Source organism: Phaseolus vulgaris, chromosome 9 (genome assembly GCF_051622355.1).
Source record: "Phaseolus vulgaris cultivar YP4 chromosome 9, ASM5162235v1, whole genome shotgun sequence".
NCBI classification, from domain to species: Eukaryota; Viridiplantae; Streptophyta; class Magnoliopsida; order Fabales; family Fabaceae; genus Phaseolus; species Phaseolus vulgaris.
The window spans coordinates 32,187,841-32,194,866 of NC_143506.1; the positions used below are offsets into that span (position 1 = coordinate 32,187,841).

At 29.8% G+C, this 7,026-nt stretch overlaps 1 long non-coding RNA gene across 6 annotated transcripts; it reads right to left on the bottom strand.

The window, feature by feature from the left end:
* On the bottom strand, positions 1-6,315 carry LOC137822931 (uncharacterized). Of its 6 annotated transcripts, XR_016515885.1 has the most exons (5): positions 4,626-6,315; positions 4,361-4,497; positions 4,108-4,273; positions 3,902-4,030; positions 3,480-3,759 (listed from the first exon to the last, which is right to left on the bottom strand). It is a non-coding gene; the product is annotated as an uncharacterized LOC137822931 (long non-coding RNA). The 6 variants fall into 6 exon arrangements; XR_016515881.1 differs by adding an exon at positions 1-133 and having other exon boundaries at positions 3,545-3,759; positions 4,108-6,309; XR_016515883.1 differs by having other exon boundaries at positions 4,108-4,497.
* Between the last annotated feature and the right edge of the window lie 711 nt (positions 6,316-7,026).

The following is a 7,026-nucleotide window of genomic DNA, read 5'->3' on the forward strand; positions in this document are numbered from 1 at the left end:
AGTATAGTCATTGTTGATGACTTTACAAGATGGACATGGGTTAAATTCTTAAGCCACAACTTTCAAAGATTTGGAGCACATACCATGTTTAGAGAAGGGCATCCTTTAATTGGTGATTGTCCTGTGATTTAACCTGGAGGAAGATAAGAATTAAATTCAATTTATATATCTATATCTATATATAATATTCAATTTATTATTATTAGATCAAATTAGTTTCTTATATATTTATATGATTATGTTTTTGGTATTAGCTTTTATCCATAAAAACTACATCAAAGGTCATCACATCCACTATTAAGCGATAATTTAGTGAGGCATGATTTACATGGGAACAATCCTAAGAGTGTTTAAGATATTTTCTTTCAGCCTTTTAAGGTAAGTGGTTGACCCTAGCTAATCGTACTTGTTTTTTTCATTTCATTATTGATATGTTTCTGGTCTCTTTACTTGCATGATAGGAATAATAATACTACAACCAGTTCTCAATAAAAAATTGTTAGTTGAATTCTTATTATGTTGTTGTAATTTCACTTATGACTGTACAAAATATCACATTCAAATTCTTTTCAAAAGATTTGGACTTTTGTACCATAGAAACTAGTGAAACGAAGAGATAGAAAAGTACACATCGAATGGAATTTACTTAATTCATAACGCCTAGTTTTTAGTGTAGATTGATCTGCATATCCATACTCACTGCATGTCTGGTTTAAATTGAGTTTGGAAATTTGCAGGCATTTTCCCCAGGAAAAACATCATTCTCTATACTGTTGTCTTTTATGTAGGCAATGTGGTGCAGTTTTGATTTGCTAATATTTTGAATATGAAAGGAGACTTTTGGGGTTTCAAAAAGTTTAATAGAAAATAATAATAGGAATGAGAATAAAATGTACTTAATTTTAAGGTAGAGAAAGTTTAATTGAATAATTTGAATAAAAACCATCATTACATAATTTAGATTTTAGGAACTACAATGAAGCCAATATTGATACGAGTCTTTCAAGTGGAATGTACAGTTGTTGAAGTGGTTTTTAGGTTTTAATCTCCATGAGTGAGAACAAAATGTTCCCATCCTTGAGTATCTTCTCTTCTTTTCTGCTGTGAGATTTTGCAGATATGGTCAAACTACCACATTTGAAACCTTTGTTAGAGCTCCTGGATTAACTTTACTGCTTAGCTTTAGTGTAACTAATTGCTTATTCCTCTCTCTTTTTTTCAGTTCTATTTATATTTTTGTACCTCTATTTTTCTTTCCTTTTTTTTTGTGTCTATCTGTTGTTGTTTCCAGCTTCAAACTTCAATCAATTGTCATTAATTTCATTATCTAAATTCAATTTTCTAGTTCGGTTAGTTCTAAATTCAACTTTTTGTTTCTTTTTTCATGGCACAGGTGTCTTACCATGTTCCCAAATCTTAAAGCAGATCAATTATTAACACTACAAATCTATTTGAACTTGACAAAGTAACAAACATTATAAATATGATAGGGGATTCATATACACTATGTAATAAAAAGACAAAAATTATAAAAAAAAACAGATCATAAATATATATTATTAGTTTTATAAGAAATTTTTATACACACTACTTAGACATTTGAATAAGACAATTAATAACAATGTGCTGAGATATTTTTTTTTGTTGTTGGATTTTTTATTATGTTTAAATAATACATATGCTTATCTAAATTATGTTTCTTTTATAATTTTTTATTTTTCATAACTTAAAAGATAGTTTTATTTATTTCACTACTACTTGAATGTTGTATCAGGTTGTATTAGAATTGTCTTTAGGAATTTATGAAAAGACCTCAAAGCTTAAGAAAATGTAATTTACCTACGGATCAATTCTATATGTAATATCTATGGATACAATTTGTTCGTAATTATCAATGGATATAATTTGTAATTACTTACAAATCATATCCATACATAATTACCTACAAATCAAATTTGTACATGTAAATATATAAATAAGTTACCTACTTGTTGTATTTACCTATGAATTTGAAAAAATCGGTAGGTGATTGTTACCTATAAGAGATTTACCTAAAGATTTTGGCTGTAGGTAATTTTCAAGTAACAATTTATCTACGGATTCTAATTATTACCTATGGATTTTGACAGTAGATAATAACGATTTTTCTACAAACCTTCTTTTCAATTCTATTTTCTTGATTTCCCATAAGCTCATTGTTGGAGATCTCACATCGACTAGAGATTAGGACATTTCATTGTATATAAGTGGGTGCAAACCTCACCTCATGAGCCGGTTTTATGGGGTTGAGTTAGGCTTAAAGTCCACTTCGTAACACTCATTACCTTTTCCTTGAATTCTCATTCTTTTTTTTAAAATTTTTTTTCTCATGCTATAAATTTTCTTCCTTTTTCTAGAAGTTCTCTCATTTCTTCTTTCAAGTTTTTTATTTCTTTCATAAAAAAGCGACACAAATCATGGCAAGTTAATATTTTTTTTTGTTTTTATCAATTTCAACATCATATTGTCTTTGTTTCTACCAATCTTTAGCATATCCTACAACCTAGAATAAAACAAATTAGCAATATGAAAATCACACAATTAACAATAAATGATAATGTTTTCCAATTTTTCTTTCCTACACAAAATATGATTTAGGATAAATTTTATTTTCAAATGTGTGAATTTGATTTTCTACTCTCCACAATCCATCATCCATCATGTACAAAAATAAAAAATATATAAACAAACAAACAATTTGCATAATTAAGAAAAACAAAATACATGGATTTCACCACTCTTACACTCAATTCACCCATGTATCACTGTTGAAAGGCTAGACACTCTCACTCAAATTCCTCTTTAGTTATTAAGAAGAACTTTCACTCAACCTATAAAAAAAAATGTAACAAACCCTAAAGATGTAACAAATCCAAGTTCAACTTAATGAGGTCAAGAAAATAAAAATCTAACAGAATACCAAGAAAATTTAAAGACAAACAAAAAAAGTAAAAAAAAAAAAAATTAAACCAAAGAAAAGTATAATACGGCAAAACTAAGAATGTGACAAAGTGAAAAATACTTTAGGACAAGAGTAATTTAAACAATATATTTAGATTACTACTAGAAGATTGTAAAATATGTAAGCTAAACAATTAAAAAATAAAGTTATAAGAAATGAATCAAGACAACTCAACGGAATGAAACTAATTTGAACATCAATAAAAAAAAACTCAATTAAAAAGAAATCTAATTCTCAAAAAAATATAGAACAACCACAATTTTTTTTCTCAAGACTTAATTTCAAATTTAAAAGAATTCTGAAAATATATAGGCTAACACTAAGCTCCTAATTTTGTAATCTCAAAATTTAATCTCACACCGTTAAGATCATTTAATAGTTTCTCACAATAGTATGTCTGTTAAGAATAAAAAACTTAATAACTCAAAGGGAATTAATAACACATTACTCAAGTCAACTAGAGAATATGAAGAAAATATTTAAAACAACATGAAAAGATTTTTTATTTATTTTTCACAAGAACACCAAACCATATATGCGTACCACTTTAGAAAAATGTGTTGGAGTGATTGTTCAATTTATACCCAAGTAGCAATAATCCTCCAATAGTTTTCTTGCTCCAATTTCAATGTCCACTGTGTCATCTCATGCTTTCCAAATCACGTGATAACTGGATTCTCTTAGGCTGATTCATGTGGTCGCCAACTCCAACTTCATTCAGTGGATTCAAATTATTTTATAAGAAAAATTCCAGACGCCTGCAAAGGTTCAATGTCAGTGAGCTACTTGACGAAATTCAATTCCAAATTTTCACCGAACAACAAGTTTGTATTGAGTCTAATTTAATTCAATCTACAAAATCAACAAAGTCAGTTTTCAAATAAAGTGCATGGCTTCAACCTCTGTTTCAGCTGCTTCAATTTTTTTTTCAACTTTGTCGTGCCAGGATTTGACCAAATTAAATAAAGGCAATCACTCAATGCGTTAATGAATCAAGCTTCAGCGAAATTAACTGCAACCACTGTTTCACTGCATCAAAATTAAATGAATCTCAGTTCAATTACGAAGGCCAACGAACTGTTTGGAAAAGGAAGAAGACAACTTACTGATAGTGTAACAAAATGATACATAGCTTGGAATTGACCAATTTCAGTTCTCGTGAAGTCATTGAACCCATTCCTTGCGTGCATGCCTTATCTTTGACGAAAAGCGTCAAAGACACCTCACTTTCGCTTTAATCTGTTGCATGACTTGTGCTTGCGTTAACAATTTCTACACAGAATCATATATTGCTTAATTCAGCTCAGAATCATCACAGCTAGTGCTGAATCAAATTGAGCAAAGAGCATTTGCAATTACGCTTCGTTGCACAATTTACGCTCTTCGAAACAAGGAGCAAACGGTATTCACGTATCCAATTCCTCAGTATTCATGTAGCTACTTCAATTCTCTGCGAGGCTATGATTGGACTCGAAAACCACACGTGTCTCATGTACCTGCTTGATTCAAAATCAGACCGTGCGAACAAATTGAATTCAATCCTTACTTAAGAGAATGCGCTCAGTAGTTGATTGAACAACGATTTGCTTCAAATGGTCAGTGCGTATAGGGCTAGGAACATCACCTTCTACCGAGTGCGCTAGCAGAATCAAAGCACCGTTTCAAAAATCCTCCGCTGGACCGCACCACCGAGTTGTTGTTTCCAGAATCATTGGAAATTGAATCGCAATAGCTTCAATTACCGCTTTAACGAAGAACACCGAAATAGCTCCGATCAATACCAAAAGAACACCGCATTTGAATTTCAATTGTAGAAAAAGCCTTGCGAAAAGCAACTTCACTCGCGCAAAGAAAAATTGAATCGCATCCGAATCATAGAATCGCACCGAATCATAGAACGCGCCAAATCGAGGAACGAATAAGGAAACAGAAAATAAATTGCTAACTACACCACCGAAAAAAAGTTAAATTACGGCAATTTTTTGGAATTGTTACGGAAATTTCGAAACTAATAAGGGAAATGTTGGAAGTAAGTTCTCATACCAAGAATACTAATATCGTGTGGGATGTTTCTGATCATTTCCAGCAAACTATTGATAGAACAGAAAATGCAGAAGTGATAAGGGATAAAGAAACTTCAATCTTCACAATCAAATCAAAAGAAATATACGAGTAGAGGAAGATGAATAAGGATTAAAATTTATAACGAAGTACTAAGAGAATTTTCACTCATGAAAATTATTCAAATTCTAAAATGATCAATTTTGAGTAAAAAATTTTATGAAAAGTCTTATATATAACAAGTCTTTAAAAGGTAGGATCTAAAAAATTTCTAATCACAAAATATAAAATAAATACAAGGTCCAATACAAATAAATGAAAAACAATTACAAGGCCCAACAAAGGCTCAAAATTAAAAATTACAACAAAAATACAAAAATTATACTCTTGCTTCAAGTCTTCTTCATGGTCTTTTAGGAGTTCTCATTCATGATGTCATTATAATTCATCTTGCAAATATTCTTAGTGTAAGCAAGGCAAGTCTATGTTCCAAGAGTTAATGGACAAAAAAAGGAGTGAGAGTAATATTAAGAGGAAATCACACATGACGAGATCATTGGAGTTGGTCGGAAAGGTGTGAAACATTCACCTTCTATTGAGAATATTTTTTTGGTTGATAATCTAAAGTACAATATATTGAGTATAAGTTAATTGTGTGAGTAGATGTGATGTTGTGTTCAACAAAGACTAATGTATAGTAAAAAATAATGATGAGACTAAATTATTTACTACTAATATGGCAACTCAAAAGGTTTCATGCTTTATTAAAATCGAGGAATATTATTGGTTTTAACACAAAAAAGTGTGGTCATGCAAGTCTTAGATTAATACAAGTAAGGATGAAGAAGAACTTGTTGAAAATAGAGAAAAGGAAACAAGATGAATAAATACAAGAAGTATGACAAGAAAAAATAAAGAAGAAATGTAAATGGAGAATTCCAAGAGGAAAGCTTCAAGTTTTAGAAGAAGAGCTAAAAAGTCATGTGAGCCAGAAGATTTCTAAAATATGCTTTAGAGAAGTTAGGTCGGGTTTTACAAGACAAGACGTCTCTTTTGGAGGGATTTTAACTATTTTTTCTTCTTGTGACTCTTAATACAAGTAAGAATGAAGAATAACTTGTTGAAAATAGAGAAAAAGAAACAAGATGAATAAATACAAGAAGTATGACAAGAAAAAATAAAGAAGAAGAATTTAAGAATAAATGTAAATGGAGGATTCCAAGAGGAAAGCTTCAAGTTTTAGAAGAAGAGATAAAAAAGGCATGTGAGTCAGAAGATTTATAGAATATACTTTAGAGAAACTAGGCAAGTTTTACAAGACAAGACGCGTTTTTTGGAGAGCTTTTAACTATTTTTTCTTCTTGTGACTCTTCAAGCTCTCAAAAGGCAACTACCTTGCCCTTTAAAAGTTGCCTTGCATTAACTACTTGGCCTTTTAAGTGCATCGACAGTTTGTTTAAGTGTCTATGGAGAATGTAATCCTTAGACTTCTTAAATAAAGAAGCACTACAAGAAAATCATTAAATATCAATTAATTTAGTGACAAATAATAATTAGTCATTATTATTGATTAAGTTAGATATCATCTTATAAAGTAAAATATTATTGATATCTAAAGTAGTTTCTATTATTAATAAAGTGACTAATTTAGAATCTAAAGTAGTTAGTAGTTAAAACCTTAGTAGCTAATGTTATATACCAATTTAGAAACTACTTTAGATATCAATAACTTTTTAGTTTATAAAATAGTATCTAACTCAGTCAATATAATGACTAATTATTTTTTGTCTCTAAATTAGTTGATATTTAATAATTTTCTTGTATTGACGGTAGTTGCTAGATTCAAGAAACTACTCAAGCGCTTTTTTCTAATTTCAAGGAACTACCATGTGATAATCATGTTTAGTTAGTTAACTCTTAGATTAGGAAAGTTAACTCCATTAGTTCTACATTCATCTTCTTGG